The sequence below is a fragment of the Diorhabda carinulata genome, chromosome X (assembly GCF_026250575.1).
Source record: "Diorhabda carinulata isolate Delta chromosome X, icDioCari1.1, whole genome shotgun sequence".
NCBI lineage: Eukaryota > Metazoa > Arthropoda > Insecta > Coleoptera > Chrysomelidae > Diorhabda > Diorhabda carinulata.
The window spans coordinates 59,584,306-59,605,730 of NC_079472.1; the positions used below are offsets into that span (position 1 = coordinate 59,584,306).

At 30.3% G+C, this 21,425-nt stretch overlaps 1 protein-coding gene across 2 annotated transcripts in view; it reads left to right on the top strand.

Annotated features, from left to right (window-relative positions):
* Window positions 1–2,439: 2,439 nt before the first annotated feature.
* Window positions 2,440–21,425, top strand: part of LOC130901740 (zinc finger protein GLI4) — a 147,853-nt gene continuing 128,867 nt past the window's right edge. The window contains exon 1 of one of the 2 annotated variants that reach the window (XM_057813311.1): window positions 2,440–2,644. The gene's annotated coding sequence lies outside the window, so the exon portion shown is untranslated. The remainder of the gene's footprint in view (window positions 2,645–21,425) is intronic. The other variant, XM_057813312.1, reaches the window with a different exon arrangement.

Below are 21,425 nucleotides of genomic sequence, written 5' to 3' on the forward strand. Positions count from 1 at the left end.
TAGAGCTTTTAATATAATAATGCTTCTAAATGCACTTGATTTTAGGTCTCATCTATTATAAAATTAGTTTTTTTATAATAATTTTTGAAAGTTTGCAAAAAAATTGACGTTTCGACTTAACTTCAGTCTTTATCAAAATATTTTGATAGCAGTTTAATACTGTGATAAGACTTAATAACACTGCATTCTCAACTGTGTAATTTTCTACCAAATAATAGGCCATTTTTGAATAGTATTGGGCATATCTGCCATGAAATTATCCACAAAGTATTGACTTTAGGTTAGGTGGAATGTGCATCCAAATAGGGTTGATAAAAGGCAAACAATAATTATGGGAATAGCCAGTTGAAAATCAATAATAATATGCATTTTTCAAAGCAGTAACTACATTTTTGGCAGAAAGGGAAAAAAAGATCAACGAAATATAATTGTTTGTTTAAAATGTATGGTGGACAACTGGAAAAAGTACTTTGGACAGTATTTAAAAGTACCATCCATGTAAAATGCTGCTGAGCTTTTTAAGCAATTAAAATTTATTTCATATCCAAATGTGGAAACCACTCCTGAGTTCGTGAAGTATAGAACAATGAGCAGGTATTGGTTTTTACCAAAAAATATATGAGGAAAATCGGATTTCTATTTATTCTATTTATATAGGGAAGTTAAAGAAGGTTACTTGAGAAGTCTTGGGTCAGGTATCGGTCAGTTAGGCGTGGATCGTTTTATTGACGAAATTTCTTCGGAAAAATGTATACCTGTATTAAGTATTGTCAAATGCCAGTGCACATGTCAATATTTTCGAAAACAAAGCATACAAAACAAACTAATAACTGTCAAACAAATACTCATAAAGCCACAGAAACATGTCCGTATCTGACGCGATTCCGATGCAGGTTTATACTTGTTTACGTTCATGTATGGCTTTGTCAACACAGTGTTGCCAAATGTTGAAAAAGTAAATACAATATTATAGTTTAGATGTACAATTACGGTATAAAAACTTTTAAGAAATATAATGTATAATTAAAAAAAATACAGTAAGTCTAATAATTTGGTCAGGGACTATAGTATATATTATGTAGTAAATTTTTTTGCTTATAATATCTTTTTAGAGTTCTTTGCTGTGAAAATAAACTTAGAGGACTGGTATTTTCAAATTTTCGCAGTCCCCTCGTTTTTTGGCTCTAGAAAATCGGTAAATCATCAGATTTCTATGGTTTTTTTTTTAATTATTCGTTTTTACGGGGGATTTATAAAAAAATATGTGAAATATCTCACATGGATATTTCATATTTTATGACTTTAAATGTGATCATACACGCGCTTCTTGGCATATAATCGTTTATAACTTTTTCACAGAGCATCAAACGCAATTGATATATTTTTTTCTTAATCTAAATAAAAAAATGAACATTTTGGAAAAGAAAAATGTTTGTTTTCCATTTTTTATCTCACTTAAAGGTTTCGTATGGTTCTCTGACTGTAAATGTTATCATAAATGCTCTAGAAAATGTAAAAATCATCCGATTTCGATGAATTTTTCAATTTTTCTAAGTTAACTTTTAATATTGTACAATAAGTGATTTTCAAAATGTTTTTGTTCTTCAATGATTACTTAATAAAAAAGATACAGACGATTATATGTGAGAAAAGGTCAATTTTAAAAGAAATTGTTATTATATTTATTTATAAAAACATGATAAATCAACATTTTTGCATAATTTTTAATTCAATTTGTTCGTTTTATTGTGTAGATTATGAAAAAAAATTTAACAACTCCATTTGATTATTTAGAAAAAAGTTATCAAGAATTATACGTGAATTAGTGCATTTTCATGAAAATTTAAAGCCCTGAAACCGATATAAGCTTTCATTTTTTTATTCCCATAATTTTTTCCGTAAAAACGAGGATTTAAAAAAAAAGATTTTTCGAAATCGGATCGATTTTCTATAGCCAAAAAACGAGGGGACCGCCAAAGTATGAAATAACCACAGCACGTTCTGTTATATTGATAAAATTGTAATTTGAATAAATTGAAAATTAAGGTTTGGAATTTCAGAGGTGAGTAAAGGCGGCGAAAGATGTTTAGCCTACAGGTGGCAAATTTGTGAATACTATAATTAAAATGATATTATTGGTATCTCTATGGACGATGTACTTTTTGACATTCTCCTATATGTGGTAAAACATTAAAAACCCCAATAATACAACGTCAAAACGAAATTGGCATAGATTAGATTCGACTGATGTTTAAACCGATCCGGTTGGCTTGGTCCGAACTTACATTGAAACATATACAGTGTGTAAGAGCAATCGTTTCTTAGCGCAGAGTGGGAGGAAGGGGGACGTAAAGGCCGTGGAGGCAGAGCCGCCTTCGACGAATCAACGGCGGTTGTCCACCACTCTCAACGCCAGCAGCTTCCAATTTTCACAACTTCAGTTGTAAACTAACTGTTGCGTTCACTTGCCGCACTCGGAAGTATTTTATAGGGAAACGTGAGTAAAAACGTTAAGTGCTTTCCGTGATATGTGACACTTGATCCTTTGTGCCTTTGTTATTGTTTTTTTTTTATTTGAATTTTGTTGATAGTGGTTGAAATCTGTTGGCAGCTTTCCGTTCAAAATTTTTCAATACAAAATTTGGTAAGTAATTAATCTGATAATATTTTTATAATCATCAATAATTGTATATTAATCGAATCACGATTTTTTTAACTAAAAAAGTTTGGACACAATTTGATCATCATCATTCACTCGCTCATAAAAATGATAAATAATTGTCATAAATCAGCGTATGATAGTTGAATTGTAAATGTAATAATTCAGTCATCATGCGAGATACCAAGATATAAATAATTCAAAGTAACAGTACTCTACAATAAGTACGAAATATCAACCACGAGTTAAAATTTTAAAACAGTGGGTCAACTTTTGTAAATCAAAACAAATTTTCCTAGTTGATTACAAATAGAGTTATTGTACTGCATCGATTTATTTATGTGGAAATGAATCTTCTGTCGATATTATCAATAAACATTAAGTTATCGTAGACAAAAATGATAAATATAAACATATACAAGGGCGTAACATATTACGAATAATTGTGGTGGGTATTAATTAGTCCAAATGAACAGAAGACGCCAGAGTAGAGTAAATAAATGGGAAAGTTTCAGTTTAAACCAAAATTCACATGCTTCAAAAGACGAAATTTGATAAATCAAATCTATTTATTAAAATAGTAACAATCAAATTATTTAGTTTAACTAAAAGTTCTGGTTATAGACATATAAATTTTTCAATATTTTATCAAATTAAAAATAATATCTCCTAAGAATTGCGATGTGAGTGATAATGATAAATAGTGGAGCAAAAAGATTCATGTGCGTGTGCAAAAAACGATAATCTACCATTGGAGTGAGTGGTCGATCTAAAAACATACTTTACAATTTTTCTTTTATCGTTTATTATCACTTTGTTTGATGGAAACAACCGAACAGTTTTCCGTATAAAAATTACGATTCAATCACGTAAAACCACAAGCAACAATTTCCAACATTTTGTAATGTTACTACTAAATCAGTATACTTAAATAGATATTGAAAATTTTGGATGATTTCAAACCTGCGATATTTGTATATGGCATAAATCACTGAATCATTTAAAACTTCAGTTAAAATCATTTAGATTTTTAGATATTGGACTCAAGTGTATATAAGTATCAATATAGCTATTAAAATATACGTTATTTTTGTCCAATTTCTTTAATTACAGTTATGTTCAACCACCTGACTTGTGGAATGTAGATATCCTAATTAAAAAATTTTTTATGTCTTCCGTTCGTCTATTTGGTTATGCTTCAAATTTCCTTCAAATGTATCAAATCTTCTACTAACTGTTTTGAATAAGTTGGAATAAATAACTGCCTCTTAAAATTTTTTGAAATTCTAAATAACTAAAATTTACTATACTTATAACTTACTGTTTCAAAATGTTATGTTTGTGAGGAAATACTTAATCAATTACATCTTCGTCTTCTGTAGAACATCTACCGTAGAAAATTTACTAAGAACTCATTAGATTTCGACTTTATCATTAAGTACAATAGGTATAAAGAAGCAAAGCTTCCAAATGGTAACACAGATTTAATGTTTTGAGTTATACTTACATAAATACGATGTTGATAAAAGTTACGTAATTTTGTGAATTATTCATAAAAAATTTCTATTATTCCCTATATCAATTATACTATTCATAAAAAGGATAAAAGATTCAATACTCATAAGTCACTGAAAAGGATTTGAAATCGTATATTTGGCTTGTTAATTTTATAGTTAAAACACTATTGCTGAAGCAGATTTGTCTTGATGATGTTTGGATACATCCAACACTGCATTAACTCGAAAGTTGAAATCCCAGTATTTTCACTCAACCACCGTGGAACTTTCAGCAGTGAAATTATCAATGTTGTAAAACATTTATATTGTCTTACAATATGGTGTTATCCTAATATATCTGTAATCTCTCATGAATTGAGTGTCCTATGGAATCATTATATGATATCTAATTATTGGAAGAAACTTTTTATAGTTAATATCGTCAGTCAATTTCGATCAAAAAATGTTGACTAAAAACTGATATTATTTTATGAAAAATTGCCAAAAATCTTTTATTAATTATGATAATTGTTGTGAATACAATAGAAAAACTTCCTAATACCATCAAATCGGACATCGTAAAGGATCATTCATTATTTTTAATATTAATTTCTTGAACAGATTTAGCGAATTTAGACAAAAAATGTAAATGGCACAATCTTGTGTTTGAGATTTAACCTACATGCGTGATGGAAACGTACTTAGAAACTAATTTCTTCCATCAAAATTTTGAACAATCGACGAAACTGTCTTCCAATAAAGAATGATTTAGTTGTAGCTACGAAGCAACGGTTTTAGATGAGTCGAATCTACGACATTTGGTACAGTTGGAATATCATTACTAACTTCAACACCTGTTCTTTTCTTGTTTATCAATACCTGATATGTAACAAGGAGTTCTTTCACAAATGTTCATTGCTTGAATATTATATTTGGTGAATAATTTGACTTGAATAGTTTTAGGGGTAACTGGAGAGGAAAAATTTTTGGTCGTGGGTATTTCAATCAACTAGTTTTTTTGAGCTATTTTCTAATTTATTTTTAAAACTATTTAACTCTAACCTATGACTTATTGACGACATGAAGAAGCCTGTAGTGGTCAAATTTTTGATACCCAAGATGTTCAGTACTTCGTAGAAGCTTGAGAATGGAATTTTTAAATTTTCATTTTTACATATATGTATATACTGAATTTCCACGGAGCTGATATATTTTCTTTTGCTTAGGTATGTCTTTTATCAACTTTCAAACCATTTTTCTCAAAAATAATATTAGTTTGGATGCTAATAAATCAATAAAAATTGGAAAATAGTAACAGAAAATTAGCTATTACCGACGAGTTCCATTAAAGACGAAATATAGCATTTTTTGAAACAATAAAAATAAAAATCAAATTATCCAGGTTTCTGTCAAATATGAAACGCTCCTCAAATTAGAGCACAGGCTCAAACAGTGGAACTAAACCAATAAATCATAAGTATTTTGTGAAAAAACCTACATTGCATTTAGAATAGGTCAAGATGAGAAGAAAACTCACTTTTAAATACTAGCTCAAACTAATAACGCGCGAGCTTTCTAGCTCAGATATCTGATGATGAAATCGATATTTAAAGTTGTAATTGCGCACGACGCTTAGTTAGAGCATCAAATGAGGTCACTTGGTACAATTAGAATTGAAGTGTTATGTTGAATCAATGCAGCGTCAAAACTGATTATTGCTCAGCTGTTTAAATCGGGTATTCACACACATTTATTAATATTAAATAAACGAAATTTATATGTTATACATTATGTTTTATTTGGACAGAATTTATACAGCGTCCAGCTTTGGAACGCTAAGAAAAAAATACTTGATTAACAGATTAACAATGTTTAGGGTTGATTTTGCTTTAATTTAAGATAAAACTCCAGTCAAAACTGTACCATGTGACCTCAATTGACGCTCCAAGCTAACGTCGAATGACTAATTAAAATTGCACTTTCACCATTAAGGCCTAGATTAAACTACAGATACCGTTTACTGACAAATTTGGGTTTAAACGTTACTGGCGGTCTGGGGGTAGTTTAAACTTAAGTTTAAAGTGAAACGGTGGATAAGAACCTAACTAAGATGATTGAAGATTTGAATTTCATATTCGATGAACGCGGCGATGTTGATGAAAAAATTATAAACATAATCGACGCGCCGTGAAAACAAAAAGTTATACGTATAAAACATACTAAGAGTATGTTCTGTGGTTATTCGTTTTGGAACAAATTGTCTCACATTTTCCAGAAATTGACCTTTTTTGCTATTCTCACCATTAAATGCTTGCCAACTCCTTCCATCCCAAGTTACCGTATCATTTATCTGGGATTATACAGCTTCTTTGTATTTCTTCGTAAGGTAGACCAAAAGCTATACTTAACAGAAATTGTTTTTTTTTTGTTCTTTGTTAATTTGCATTCATAAAACGTTTTTAAACAATTCAACTTTAAAACTGTTTAGGTGGAACCAATAAAATCAATGAATCTGGTTTATCCTTGGTTTAAACTAGAGTTTATACTTTAGTTTAATCTCCAGTTTGAAGCTATATTTATCTAATTGTATAACTCCTTCTCAGGACCTGCTCTCATATCAAATTTTAGCAGTACAATTAATGATTAAAAAATAAATACTCATCTGGAACTGATGGACTTACATCAAAAATGTTTCGAGTGCACATTAAATCACCTTACCACGTTTCATTTCAATTTTAGAAAGATCTTTGAAAGGTTATCCACTTTGTAAAGTTGATCTACCTACTCCACGTTCAAAATTAGATAATGGTCAATATTTTACAATGCAAAAAGATGCACAATCATTTACCAATTGAAATCAAATTGATATCATTTTCCCCCTCATTTCGTAATAATTTGAGGGTATTTTTTTTTGGAAAGTACCTTCTACTCTGTAAACGATTTCTAATCTTATAATAATATCTAATTCGGGACATGCTAAGTACTGGTTTAATTTTGATATGGAGATATATACTAATTATTACCTATAATAGTGATTTTCTTATGAATATTGAAATTTTTTGTTTTGTTTTTTTATTTTTACTAGTTTTTGCCCACAAATTGTAAAAATTTTTTGATAATAAGGCATTTATCTCTCTCCCTCTCCCAACATTTTCTTTTTCATTTGATTGATTCTACCATTTTATTCAATTATAACTTTTGTGAGGTACTCGGATAATTTGATCGATACGTCAGGTTGAACTTCTTGTTTTAAATATTTACCGCTTTATATATACTCCCTTCTTATTTGCCAAATGTTTGGGCGCCATTTTATGTTAAAGTATGGCAGTAAACTATCATGTTCAAATAATATTATCTACATTTTGCTTAAACAGTTGTTATAGCAGTACACTGGTTATATATCATTTGTGAAAAGTGACTTCGGTATCTTGATCAAGGTAATTAAAATATTTTTTTCGCGAATTATTCAAGTTATTATTATTAAAGATTCGATATATCATAAAAGATTTTAGTTACTTAACGTATTTACGCAATAAAAAATAAATACGAATCAAAATTTATTAATAATGATCAAATAGTGAAAAATTTGTGGAAATATTTATAGTAAACACGAAATTTATTGATCACTTTTCGAAATTAATTTAGAAACATTGTAATTATATGGTTAAAATTAACTGATAAAATGCTACAGACGTACGTATAAATAAATTATGCAAGGTTTTATCAATCTACAAAAATAGATTCAATTATTGAATACTATAATGTTTATTTTTCTTTAATTTATTAGCTATGTTATCGTTTCAAAAATTAAAAGCATGCGTATACAGCTTATTTTGGTAAACAAAAAATCATTAGAGAAGGTCCGCTGCACACAAGTTGAATCCCGCGGTCAACCGGACCTGTGAAAGTCCATACTAGTTGTGTCCAAGTTGACCATTTTCTTATCTACAAGCTAAGGTTAGATTAAGTTAGGTTAGGTCATAAAATTTCAATTACATCAATCAATAAAACAGGAAATGTTTTGATTAATAAGTTGGTAATATGTATTTAATTCTGCTCCCCCAATTCATATAGGACCCTTACAGTAGCCCGGATTAAATTTTGACGATCAAATAAAGTGGAATAGAATAGAATTAGTTAAAGTTGGAATTTCTGGAACCGTTGATTATATTCATACTGTTTACACTACACACGTGCGTTTCGATAACCAAGTTATTATCTTCAGAGACCCTAGGTACAATGTGGACTCCTTATTTTCTTTTTATTGTGAAAATATCTTGTTCAGAGACATATTGCAGACAAATTACTTATAATTAACAAGTTCGTGGTTATTTATTTAATTTTCTAATTAGTTTTTGTTGATTTTTATGCGCAGTTCGTTTAGATCCTCAAGTTTCTCATTGAATAATTCGTAGTGTATCACTAATATGATTTGAGAATCTATTAATATGCCCTTTTCAATTTTAGCTTCACCGATTTAGGGAAATTTTTTTTTCAGATATAAAATTCCAGCACCATCTTCGTCTGTAGTTTCCTCAAATTTTTCATTATACTAAGTTTTATATGGAGAGATGAATTTTTCATTCATAAAACAAAATCATTTCTTATACTTAACTTGCAAACCTAGCCTGAGGATAACAAACTTAAGTCTCGACGAAATTTGTTTTGATCTTCAATAAATTCATCATTTCCAGCAGATATTTCAAATAATTCTACTATATCAGTACCATTATGTAAAAGAACAGCTTGTGAACTTGTGTATGAAGCAAAAAAAGTTATTAAAAGAACATCAATTATATACACAAAATATCGATAATGCAACAAACGTTTTTATACTGTGAGAACAAGCTCTTGATATCGATATTGTTTTTGGTTGAAATAGATTTCATCCTTTTAATCTAGACTACAATAATTTTCTTTGTTGTTTTGATAAACGTGAATCATGAACTAAATCATTGAGATCTCCTTGAGACAGTATCCAAATTTCAAGAAGTATAGCTATTACAAATATCATACCAACCTCCAAATGTATACTCAAAACTCCTCCAACTCTATTTACTTTCTCTGCTGATTTTTCTGCATTATATCGACGTACACACTTCGTCAGAAGCACTCAATCACCACATACTCGCAGATTCCGTTTGCTCAATCCAAACTACAATATATACAAGATAACAAAAAAATATGATTTTGATGTATGCAGATCTGATCGCTAAGACGTAAATAGCGCAGAATGCTTGTATTTTCTATTAATTGCCAATGTCAAATTAACCCTAAAACATAAAATGCTCAATGAATGTAGGAAGGGAATGGTCAACATCCACGTAAAGCTTCATGAAGTGAAACACTCCGAGAATGATAAGTTCTACCTAAAAATTGTAACGCAGAAAGGTCATCTACCAATCTAAACAATATCTGAAATTTTAGGATCTAAATTATTATTATTCCGAATAAACAGGTGACTAATTGTGCTTCATATGAGAAAAGCTATTGTTGGATTTGGCTCGTCTTGAAAGACCCATACTGTCGATGGTTATTTAGTATTGGGTTCACATGCATCGATCTATGATTCGTCGCCTAGCACGATCTGCCGACAGCCAAATGTTCATGCAATATTGAATGTATGCGAGTGGAACTAATGCCCAAGTATGCCTCAATCTCACGGTATGTCACATGACGATCTTGCAATATCAGTTAAAGCATAGCATCGATTTTTTCTGGCACAACAGACGATCATCACAAAATTCATCCTGTACCGAAGTACGTCCACGATTGAGTTCGGAAAACAAGCTCGAGATGGTGTTATATCAACAAAATCGACTCAATTCGAGTTGATCGAGTTCATGGGCACACTAATGTTGGTTTAGTCCATGTCGAAAGTCGTAGAAAATGTTCGGAATTTAATGTCATGATGAATATTACAAGTATATGTAAACAACTTAAATAGCACTCGTGTGACAACACCTTCTGGAGTTCGTTCTCCATTAAAAATGTCGAACTCTGTCATTGTCAGATTTGACATATTCACATCAATGTTGTCATATCTCAAAATTTAAGTAGCAAGTATCAAAATATTGGCTTGTAATGTCTACGTTAATAACCAGTATATGGTTGAATTTTGTAATAAAGAAAAATCGATTTAGAATTAGTGAAAAAATAATTATTATCAATGTAGGTGTTTCAAACTTAGTATTTTCTTTGTTACAATGTTATATTGACCAGTTATTGTTGTTATTGTGAAGAAAAAATGCTTTTTCATCAGTGTACTATTTGTGAAGGAAGTCTGTTAGCTACATACAAGATGCGCATATATCTAACAACACCTACGATCCTCCAGGTGCTATTCGGGGCTACTCTTGGGGGAGTAGTAAAATATTTCGAGCCCAATTCAATTATAAGCACTAAAAGTTCGGTCATTCTTCAAAAATTACTGCTCCAGATTCAATATTTAGCGATTCCTGGACCCCTCACAAAGTGGGAGTTAGTTACCAAATTTTTCCACGAATTTTCCCACGTGAATCCCCCAAATTTCGTCGATAAGATTATGGATATTTTTGTGTGCTCAAAACGTACGCTGCACTCTCTTTTGGCTCTATTTAGACCCCCTTGAAAATGGGGGTATATCCAAAAACTCGGATATCTTTGAAATGAAAAAAATCATGTCTCTCACGCTGGCCTATGAATTTCTCAAAATTCGGAAAAAAAGTTTTCCTCGTGAATTTTTTCAAATCAAAAAACCGGTTTATGTACTCAATACAACAGACATTTATATTTTTGTTATCTTAAATAATATAAAGTGGATTTTAGTTGTTCGAATTGCGTCTTAGAAGGGAGGTGGCGGACTCATAGCAATTTATTTTTGAGCCTGTTATTTTTTTAAAAAGAATCAACATTGAAAATGCATTTAAATTTGCAACAGAACACTCACATATTGGATGAAAACCTCGTCTACCAATAAAAAAATTTTCCTGAACTATTTCCTCTTTTAAAACATCAGTAAATATATTCATGATGTCCTTTAAACTTTTCCGAGTCTAAAGAGAGTCTCAAATTTCCAACTAAATCATAGTTCAAATACAATTTTTTTCCAACATGTTTTACCTACACTCATCATCTATAGAAAGAATATTAAGACTCCCTGCACAGTGCAGTTCAGCGGATAGTTTGAAATATTTTTGTAGATAACTGTACAATTTTTTTAAAAATTGATGCATACAAATAGGACGTTAATAAAAACGATTTCTAGAAATAATGGACAACAATTGAGACTAGTTTTATTATTTACGACATAGAGTTAATGATGTTTCAAAAATCTACCTCCTTTTCTATATTAATTGTAATTCTCTTCTATTTGAAGGAAATGGACATCCCAATTAAAATTTTGATTATATCTTCAATAAAATAATAGGATACTAAAAGTTATTAAGTTTTATCATTTTTATAGCCACATTATGCAGTTGAGAGTTAAATATATTCATTTGGATGTTAATTTGGACTTGACCGATGAAGTTTTTTCAATTAAATTATTTAAATTCATACAAAATTAAATGAATCATCTTCGCCAATATGTCGTTCAACAATTATTGCTTGCTGTTAGAATATTGTGGCAAAATCAAACAGTCTTACTAAACACACCAATATTATAAAAAATTAATGACACAAATTTTGTGCAAAAGTATTGTCACCTCAATTCAGGTGTTGATTTTGCTCTATAAATTCTCGAAAATTATATTCCAAGAACCTAAACTGGATGATACTTTATATGAATTATTATAATTCCGACAGAACGACGCCATACAATTTTGTATAAAAATAGTACTTCCTGTTCGTAACTTCTTTACTTTATGTATTGAAAATTCATTTAGGCTTTTTTGTTTCGAGAAAAAAACAAGCACGAGAGGGTGAACCCTTTTACTTTCAATTAATTCGATCCTGCCATATGGAGATGCCTGTGGAAATTGATCTTAGGCTTCTGTAGGTATAGTGTTCGAGAAAAACGTGCTTGCTAGCTCATTCCACAGGTTGCACTTCTCTCGATGAGTTCCGATAAATTCTAGGCATCTGCAGGCGAACTCGATATTCATAGGCCACGTCTGCCTGTTTTGCAAAAACTTCTCTAGGCGCAAACAGCATTTGCCGTGATAGAATCCATAAAATAGATTCAAATCGGCGATCTTTCTTCTCTGCTCTGAGCTGTCCAAGTTTCTGGTCAATCTGGATCGTCGAACTGTTCTCTTATGTATTGAGTCGAGCATCTTCTGGGTATACTTGGGAGCCGAGTTCCAAATGTACGAGAGATATTCCAAAGATTGACGAATCTAGGACTTGTAAAGGATTAGAAGCATATAGCTTTCTGGTTTCAAAGAGGACTCAAAGTTTTTGTGAAGCTACCTCGTCCAAATCGACCACGTGAGTAAGCCAGGACATATTGCTTCCAACCTCAACATCGCTGAGGTGTGTCCATAGATAGCGATCTAAGGATGACTAACCGTACGATCTTAATTTATTTAAAAGGTTATCATGCTAAACTCTGTCAAAAGGATTCGATATGTCAAGTGCGATTGCTGTGGATTCTCCATATTTCTCTATAGCTTCAGTCCATACGTGAGTGACATAGGCCTGGAGATCCCCGATTGATCTAAGTTTACAAAAATCGTACTGGTGATCACTGGTGATGTTAGCAGATTCAAGATATTTATAAATTGGCTGGTTAACGATTTTCTCTATGACCTTGACCTTAGCAAAACCTAATGAGATGAAAATTTGAAAAAACTGTATACTGATTAACAAAAGCATGTCATTAAATATAGGTCAAACAGAATCAGGAAGTGTTTTATTGTTGTGAATTATGATCTTTATTTCTTGGACATAAACCGTATCTTCCAATTCATTTGAACCACTTTGGTTCATTATTTGTATTTTCGTTATTTTCACTGTTCACATCAATTCTTATATATTAGAATGAGCTGGCAGCTACTTTTGTCAGATTTGCATCTATTGAAGTTAATTGAGGTCGATTGTCACTTTATGTTGATTGAAAAAGTCTATTGTGCCGATTGAAGTTTTCGATACCCATACTGAGCTCAACACTTGGTGAAATATTATCTCTTCAAGATGATAGATGTCCTGTACTAAAGCCATTCCAAGTTCCTGTGAAAACGAACACCTTTTCTGATGCATATAACCTTAATTAATTTGGTAAATCGTACACTGTCTGGGTACATATGCATATCGAATCTAAGGCAGGCTAATCCAATTTTGATTTTCCGTAGACTCATCGTTCTCCTATCTATTTTTTTTTTCTATAAATCGTCTAGAATTGTTCGGCTGGTGTTGGATACCCCAGATAAATATCTAAAGTACCAAGATATTTCGACTAAATTTGTAGTCTTGTAGTCTTTGTAGCCCAGGCGTGTTAGAGTTTATAGCAATGGCTCTAACACCAGGTAGATGTATTCTAATTATATTTTTTTAAATACAGGCTTCGTTTATGAATAATCTCATAAGAAATATTTGCTAAACGAAATAAATCTGAAAAACATAAACCATGGGTTAATATTATTATTAAAGAACGTCATAACCATCAATAATTAGTTATAACAAGTTATAATCTTCAACGATTGGAACTGATTCAACTCCTGCCTCAGTGATTGCTTCTACCTCATCTTCTTGCTCACTCTCAGATTCATGTGGAGGAAGTCTGAAGCTAACAGTTTCCTCATCACTTTGTAACTCAACCCACAAAATTTTAAGCCTTTTCTGCTCATTTTTGTAGCTGTATGTTTTATCTGAACAACAATAAAAATAAAAATATTATTGAAAAATGAAAATTATTGAAAAACATAGACCTTAGAATCTCTAAAACACAAGATATGTGGTGGGGTTGTTATCACCAACGCAGCACGTTACTAAGATCACGTCAAAACAGCAACAGTCGTTGCGGTCTACTGAAAAGAAAAGGTACATAAATGCAGATATCACTGTGTTAACGATTTTATTTCAACATTTCATTGATCTCTCATTGATTAAAATAGGCAAAATAACCAAAGGCATCGTTATTTCTTACAATATGAACATTACATTTCAATTTTTGGGGGCGAGATTACAACTAAGTACAATAAATAATAATTTATTTCACACTGTTGTAGTACGTTCCATAGAACTCTCGTAAGTAGAGAAGATAAAATTCTTAACCATTAAAAGTTATGTCAATGATCTTTCTGAATTGAACGCAAAGGTACCTGAATCGTAACAGCAATAAAATCAGGCTACCGATCCTTTTATCTGGGAACCCGTTGACCGCTAGATGCATTGTTCGAAAGTTACGTTTTTATTGAGGCAGTAAAATCGATCAGGATAAAATTAAATAATCATTTTTCTTCTAGATGTCATTCTCGGGATAATATGTAGGTGATTTATCAATAAGATTGACCAGTTAATGATTGTACCAGCGTTATGGTAAAGGTTTGAAAAATATTCACGTGAAACTTGAAATATCATTTAAAATGATAATTAAAAGGATTATGATCAAAGGAAAATATGTCATAAAACTAAAAATTCATTTTTGTGACAATTTTATAGTTGATTCGAAAATATTTTTAGAGAAACAGATGCTCCTTGAGATTTGATTCAGTTTGATTTTGATTTATCCTGATTTGTTTACGACGCAGGGCTCAAATTTATCAATAAGATTGACCAGTGATTAATTGAATCAGCGTTATGGTAAAGGTTTGAAAAATATTCACGTGAAACTTGAAATATCATTTAAAATGATAATTAAAAGGATTATGATCATAGGAAAATATATCATCAAACTAAAAATTCATTTTTGTCACAATTTTATAGTTGATTCGAAAATATATTTAGAGAAACAGATGCTCCTTGAGATTTGATTCATTTTGATTTTGATTTATCCTGATTTGTTTACGACGCAGGGCTCAAATTTATCAATAAGATTGACCAGTGATTAATTGAATCAGCGTTATAGTAAAGGTTTGAAAAATATTCACGTGAAACTTGAAATATCATTTAAAATGATAATTAAAAGGATTATGATCATAGGAAAATATATCATCAAACTAAAAATTCATTTTTGTCACAATTTTATAGTTGATTCGAATATATATTTAGAGAAACAGATGCTCCTTGAGATTTGATTCAGTTTGATTTTGATTTATCCTGATTTGTTTACGACGCAGGGCTCAAATTTATCAATAAGATTGACCAGTGATTAATTGAATCAGCGTTATAGTAAAGGTTTGAAAAATATTCACGTGAAACTTGAAATATCATTTAAAATGATAATTAAAAGGATTATGATCATAGGAAAATATATCATCAAACTAAAAATTCATTTTTGTCACAATTTTATAGTTGATTCGAATATATATTTAGAGAAACAGATGCTCCTTGAGATTTGATTCAGTTTGATTTTGATTTATCCTGATTTGTTTACGACGCAGGGCTCAAATTTATCAATAAGATTGACCAGTGATTAATTGAATCAGCGTTATGGTAAAGGTTTGAAAAATACTCACGTGAAACTTGAAATATCATTTAAAATGATAATTAGAAGGATTATGATCAAAGGAAAATATGTCATCAAACTAAAAATTCATTTTTGTGACAATTTTATAATTGATTCGAAAATATTTATAGAGAAACACATGCTCATTGAGATTTGATTCAGTTTGATTTTGATTTATCCTGATTTGTTTACGACGCAGGGCTCAAATTTATCAATAAGATTGACCAGTGATTAATTGAATCAGCGTTATGGTAAAGGTTTGAAAAATATTCACGTGAAACTTGAAATATCATTTAAAATGATAATTAAAAGGATTATGATCAAAGGAAAATATGTCATCAAACTAAAAATTCATTTTTGTGACAATTTTATAGTTGATTCGAAAATATTTTTAGAGAAACACATGCTCATTGAGATTTGATTCAGTTTGATTTTGATTTATCCTGATTTGTTTACGACGCAGGGCTCAAATTTATCAATAAGATTGACCAGTGATTAATTGAATCAGCGTTATGGTAAAGGTTTGAAAAATATTCACGTGAAACTTGAAATATCATTTAAAATGATAATTAAAAGGATTATGATCATAGGAAAATATATCATCAAACTAAAAATTCATTTTTGTGACAATTTTATAATTGATTCGAAAATATTTTTAGAGAAACACATGCTCATTGAGATTTGATTCAGTTTGATTTTGATTTATCCTGATTTGTTTACGACGCAGGGCTCAAATTTATCAATAAGATTGACCAGTGATTAATTGAATCAGCGTTATGGTAAAGGTTTGAAAAATATTCACGTGAAACTTGAAATATCATTTAAAATGATAATTAAAAGGATTATGATCATAGGAAAATATATCATCAAACTAAAAATTCATTTTTGTGACAATTTTATAGTTGATTCGAAAATATTTATAGAGAAACACATGCTCATTGAGATTTGATTCATTTTGATTTTGATTTATCCTGATTTGTTTACGACGCAGGGCTCAAATTTATCAATAAGATTGACCAGTGATTAATTGAATCAGCGTTATGGTAGAGGTTTGAAAAATATTCACGTGAAACTTGAAATATCATTTAAAATGATAATTAAAAGGATTATGATCAAAGGAAAATATGTCATCAAACTAAAAATTCATTTTTGTGACAATTTTATAATTGATTCGAAAATATTTTTAGAGAAACAGATGCTCCTTGAGATTTGATTCAGTTTGATTTTGATTTATCCTGATTTGTTTACGACGCAGGGCTCAAATTTATCAATAAGATTGACCAGTGATTAATTGAATCAGCGTTATGGTAAAGGTTTGAAAAATATTCACGTGAAACTTGAAATATCATTTAAAATGATAATTAAAAGGATTATGATCATAGGAAAATATATCATCAAACTAAAAATTCATTTTTGTCACAATTTTATAGTTGATTCGAAAATATATTTAGAGAAACAGATGCTCCTTGAGATTTGATTCATTTTGATTTTGATTTATCCTGATTTGTTTACGACGCAGGGCTCAAATTTATCAATAAGATTGACCAGTGATTAATTGAATCAGCGTTATGGTAGAGGTTTGAAAAATATTCACGTGAAACTTGAAATATCATTTAAAATGATAATTAAAAGGATTATGATCAAAGGAAAATATGTCATCAAACTAAAAATTCATTTTTGTGACAATTTTATAATTGATTCGAAAATATTTTTAGAGAAACAGATGCTCCTTGAGATTTGATTCAGTTTGATTTTGATTTATCCTGATTTGTTTACGACGCAGGGCTCAAATTTATCAATAAGATTGACCAGTGATTAATTGAATCAGCGTTATGGTAAAGGTTTGAAAAATATTCACGTGAAACTTGAAATATCATTTAAAATGATAATTTAGAGGATTATGATCATAGGAAAATATATCATCAAACTAAAAATTCATTTTTGTCACAATTTTATAGTTGATTCGAATATATATTTAGAGAAACAGATGCTCCTTGAGATTTGATTCAGTTTGATTTTGATTTATCCTGATTTGTTTACGACGCAGGGCTCAAATGAGGCTATACTATTTTCTGTCGTCAGCTATGTGGTTGATTACAGCGTCTCCAGCGCTCTTCACCTTGGCGGTACGCAATTATATTTCAGTTTTCTATCTATCCAAGAGACGGATATACTGTTTTATAAAACACCTTGTGTATTTATTTGAATAAATTGAATAAATGTAAACAAAAAGATCGGCTATGCAGATGGAATAATCGTTGTTTTTTTTTTAATATGTTTATGGATAAGAAGCAGACATTGCGTGATATGTATAACAGGTTCTGGTACCAGACTACCGACTACCTACAACATTAAAGGCGGATTATCTTTCAACGGTATAATTACGTATAATATTTGAAATATACTCGTAATTACATACCAGATAATTCTTATATAATTAAAAATATATTCGAAGGGGAGAGCACCTTCCTGTCTACCATTATTGGAAAACGACATCATTATTTGCAATAAAATGGATGAAAATTAAATTCGAATATCAAAGCCTATAATATGGATGGTTTTTCAATCTTCTCAAAATGCATTTTAGGTCTCTTCTGTTTCAAAACTAGTTTATTTTTGATAATTTTTTAAAAGAAATAAAAAAAATTGACGTTTCGACTTTTTTCAAGTCTTTATCAACATATGATAATAATATATTATCATTTATCAAGGATAAACACAAAAGTGACCTAAAATCAAGAATATTTAGAAACATAAACATATCAAAAGATCTAAGAAATAAGAAAGGTATATAAATTTATATAAAATTCATAATATTCTATAGTGTTTACTATTATTCGACAATTTCCATTTGCTGTATCAGAAAATATATTTCACCCGATTGTCTTATTTTTAATCCCTTTGAAAAATAGATTGATATTAGTTCATTTCATCGAGTGATGATTAACATAATTCGTGCAATTACTGATAGTATTCGAACTGATGTCTTCCGCAGAATCTTAATTTATCTTTCGCGAACATATTTCAATAATAATCATAATTTCAAGATACAAATGTCAAAATATGACGTTTTTATTATTATTATTTAATTAGTCACATAAAAATAATGGGCACCGACCTAATAACTGCCAAAATACTGAAATAATTGCCACAAAAAGTGGTAGTCGAAAATCATATCAAACTGCACAAATCATGTTGGTAAAACGTGACATTTTACCGTCCAATAAACCTTCTACCAAAAATGTCTATACTTCTTGAAAAACTACTCCAACGTAGATTAACTGAAGACCTACCTCCACAGGAAAGGATCTCCTGCCGTTAATTTGGATCCCGACGCAAACATTCGAAAGTGCAACAAGTCCATTGACTCACGTAGAAAACAAACAAAGCAACATCAAAGATTGTCATACAATCTTCTTCTTCCAAACTAATACCTAATTCTTAACCAACAAAATGTTCCATACAAACAGGAGCTTTGTGATCCTATTTAATAATCAAGGATCACAAACAGCAACAAGGAATTTCAGACTCATCCAAATCAATTTCAAGAGAGACTAAAAAAATGGAGGATTAAAGTAGATGAGAGCAAATCAACGAATGTAACATTCACAATTAAGCTAAATAATACTGAATACCACTTAAATACATCCATATAGTCAAAAATCTTAACTGGAAACATCACATCACGAAAACAAACAAAACAACTGGATATAAAAGCAAGAGAACCACTGCATTGGTTGTTAGGGAGAAAATTCAAAGTCTCACTTGAAAACAAACTCCTTGTCTACAAGTCTGTTATCCTTCATCTTCTTCATCTTCATATATCGTTTCTATAGGTAATTCTGCCTGTTTCCTTCTTTTCTTGTGCTTTTAAGTTATTTGATCGCTCCATCTTTTCCGGAATAGACCGACATTTCTCCTCCTTGTTCCATTCTTTTTTTCTATTCAATAACCACTTTCTGTGGTTTTCTGTATTTGTTTTTTTACTTCTGATTCTACATCTTCATAACTTGATAGTGTGATGCCTAAGTAGTTAGTTTCCATAATCTGTTCAATGCTGGTACCGTCAATTTCTATCTTTCTTTGCTAATGACCAGTGATAAAATTGTGGACCAATCTTTGTAGGTCGTCTTCACTTTCTGCTATGAGGATAGCATCATCTGCATAGCAGAGAATTCTTATTTCTCTATTTCCCATCTTATAACCCTTCCTCTTCTTCACTGCCTTTATTATTTCATCCATTATCCTATGTAAGTTGTTCGTCTATTTTATTCTGTATTTTGATTATTCCTTCGATTGTTTTGATGATGTCTAATGATATTTGTCTATTGTATAAAAGGTGACCCACGTCTTTTAATCTAACTCTATCAAAGGCTTTTGTCTATCAATTAAGTCATCCCTTATGGATTTATTGAATTGATTTATTCAATTTAAATAAGAAGGAAAAAAAATATTGATTTTGGCTTTCCTAATTTATCATGTTAAAAATCAGAGCTAATATTCATTATACGGAGTTTTGGGTGCTTCAACAGCTCAATTTTTTTATCAAAATATTGTTATCTAGGATAACCAACCGTGTGATTCAAAAAATAATTTAAATTCGGTTGTATTGGGAACATTTGTATTGTCTGCATGTGTGAAATTTGTAGTTAATCTCGAGAATAAGTCCAAAAAACCATATAAGTGCAGTCATCATTAGACATTTGTCGTATTCTCAGACTGAAATATAACGATGTTTATATAGTTACAGAATATTTAGAGAAAAGCAGTTATTAATTATGTTTACGGCTAATTGCGTACATAAATTGAAACTGAGAACAGTATCGATGACTCGATGAAAATAGTTAATATTATTTCGTACTAGCAGAGTTATTTTTACGTCCGCAAACGACTTCGAGTGAGCCACGGAGAATTTACACTTGACATTAATTAATACAACAATGTTTCATGTCCAACAGAGCTTCGACTTTGTTTGTTTTTCAACGGTAACCGACTTGACACATAAATCATAATATTTCTAGTGTAAAGGTGTTATAGACGTAATCGATTACACACTGTATTCTTTTGTTAGATTGACAATTAAAAAAAAAAAATAAAAACCGTTTGTAACTATTATTATTATTTATTATCATCATTAAATAAACTGTAAACGATTAAAAGATTGTTCTGATTCCTGTATTTTACAATCAGAAACCGTTTCTCAGTTTTCTTTATGAAGGAAACACAACGAAAATTAGTTTCTCATGGAACCGGGATCAAACTCAATATTCTTTCAAACCACTTGGTTGTGGGTAATCTTTTCCTTCTGCACTAATTTCATCTAGTCCTTTTTTCATTTTTTTTGATGTTTCTATGTCTCCTCTTGTTAGTGATCCATCATTTTTCTTTTCTTCGTATTATTCATACTCCAGAATTATAAATCACTAAAGAATCTCATCTACTACACTTACTTATGATCAACCAACTATATTAACATTAAGGCATCATTTCTGTGTTTTTAAAATGACAGAAAGAAAGAGAGAAATGTTTTCTTGATTTTTATTTGTTTACCTCCTCATCTACATTTCATTCTCGACGTCTATGTTTGCCTAGCTGTACACGTTCCAGATAATTAACTATCAACTGATAATTATTGCAGTCAAACGCCACATAATGTGGTGGACCTGATATATGGAAGACTCTGTAGGAGATTAATGAGACTACTAGTGGGTAGAATTATTCTGCGCAACACGTTTTTTTTTAT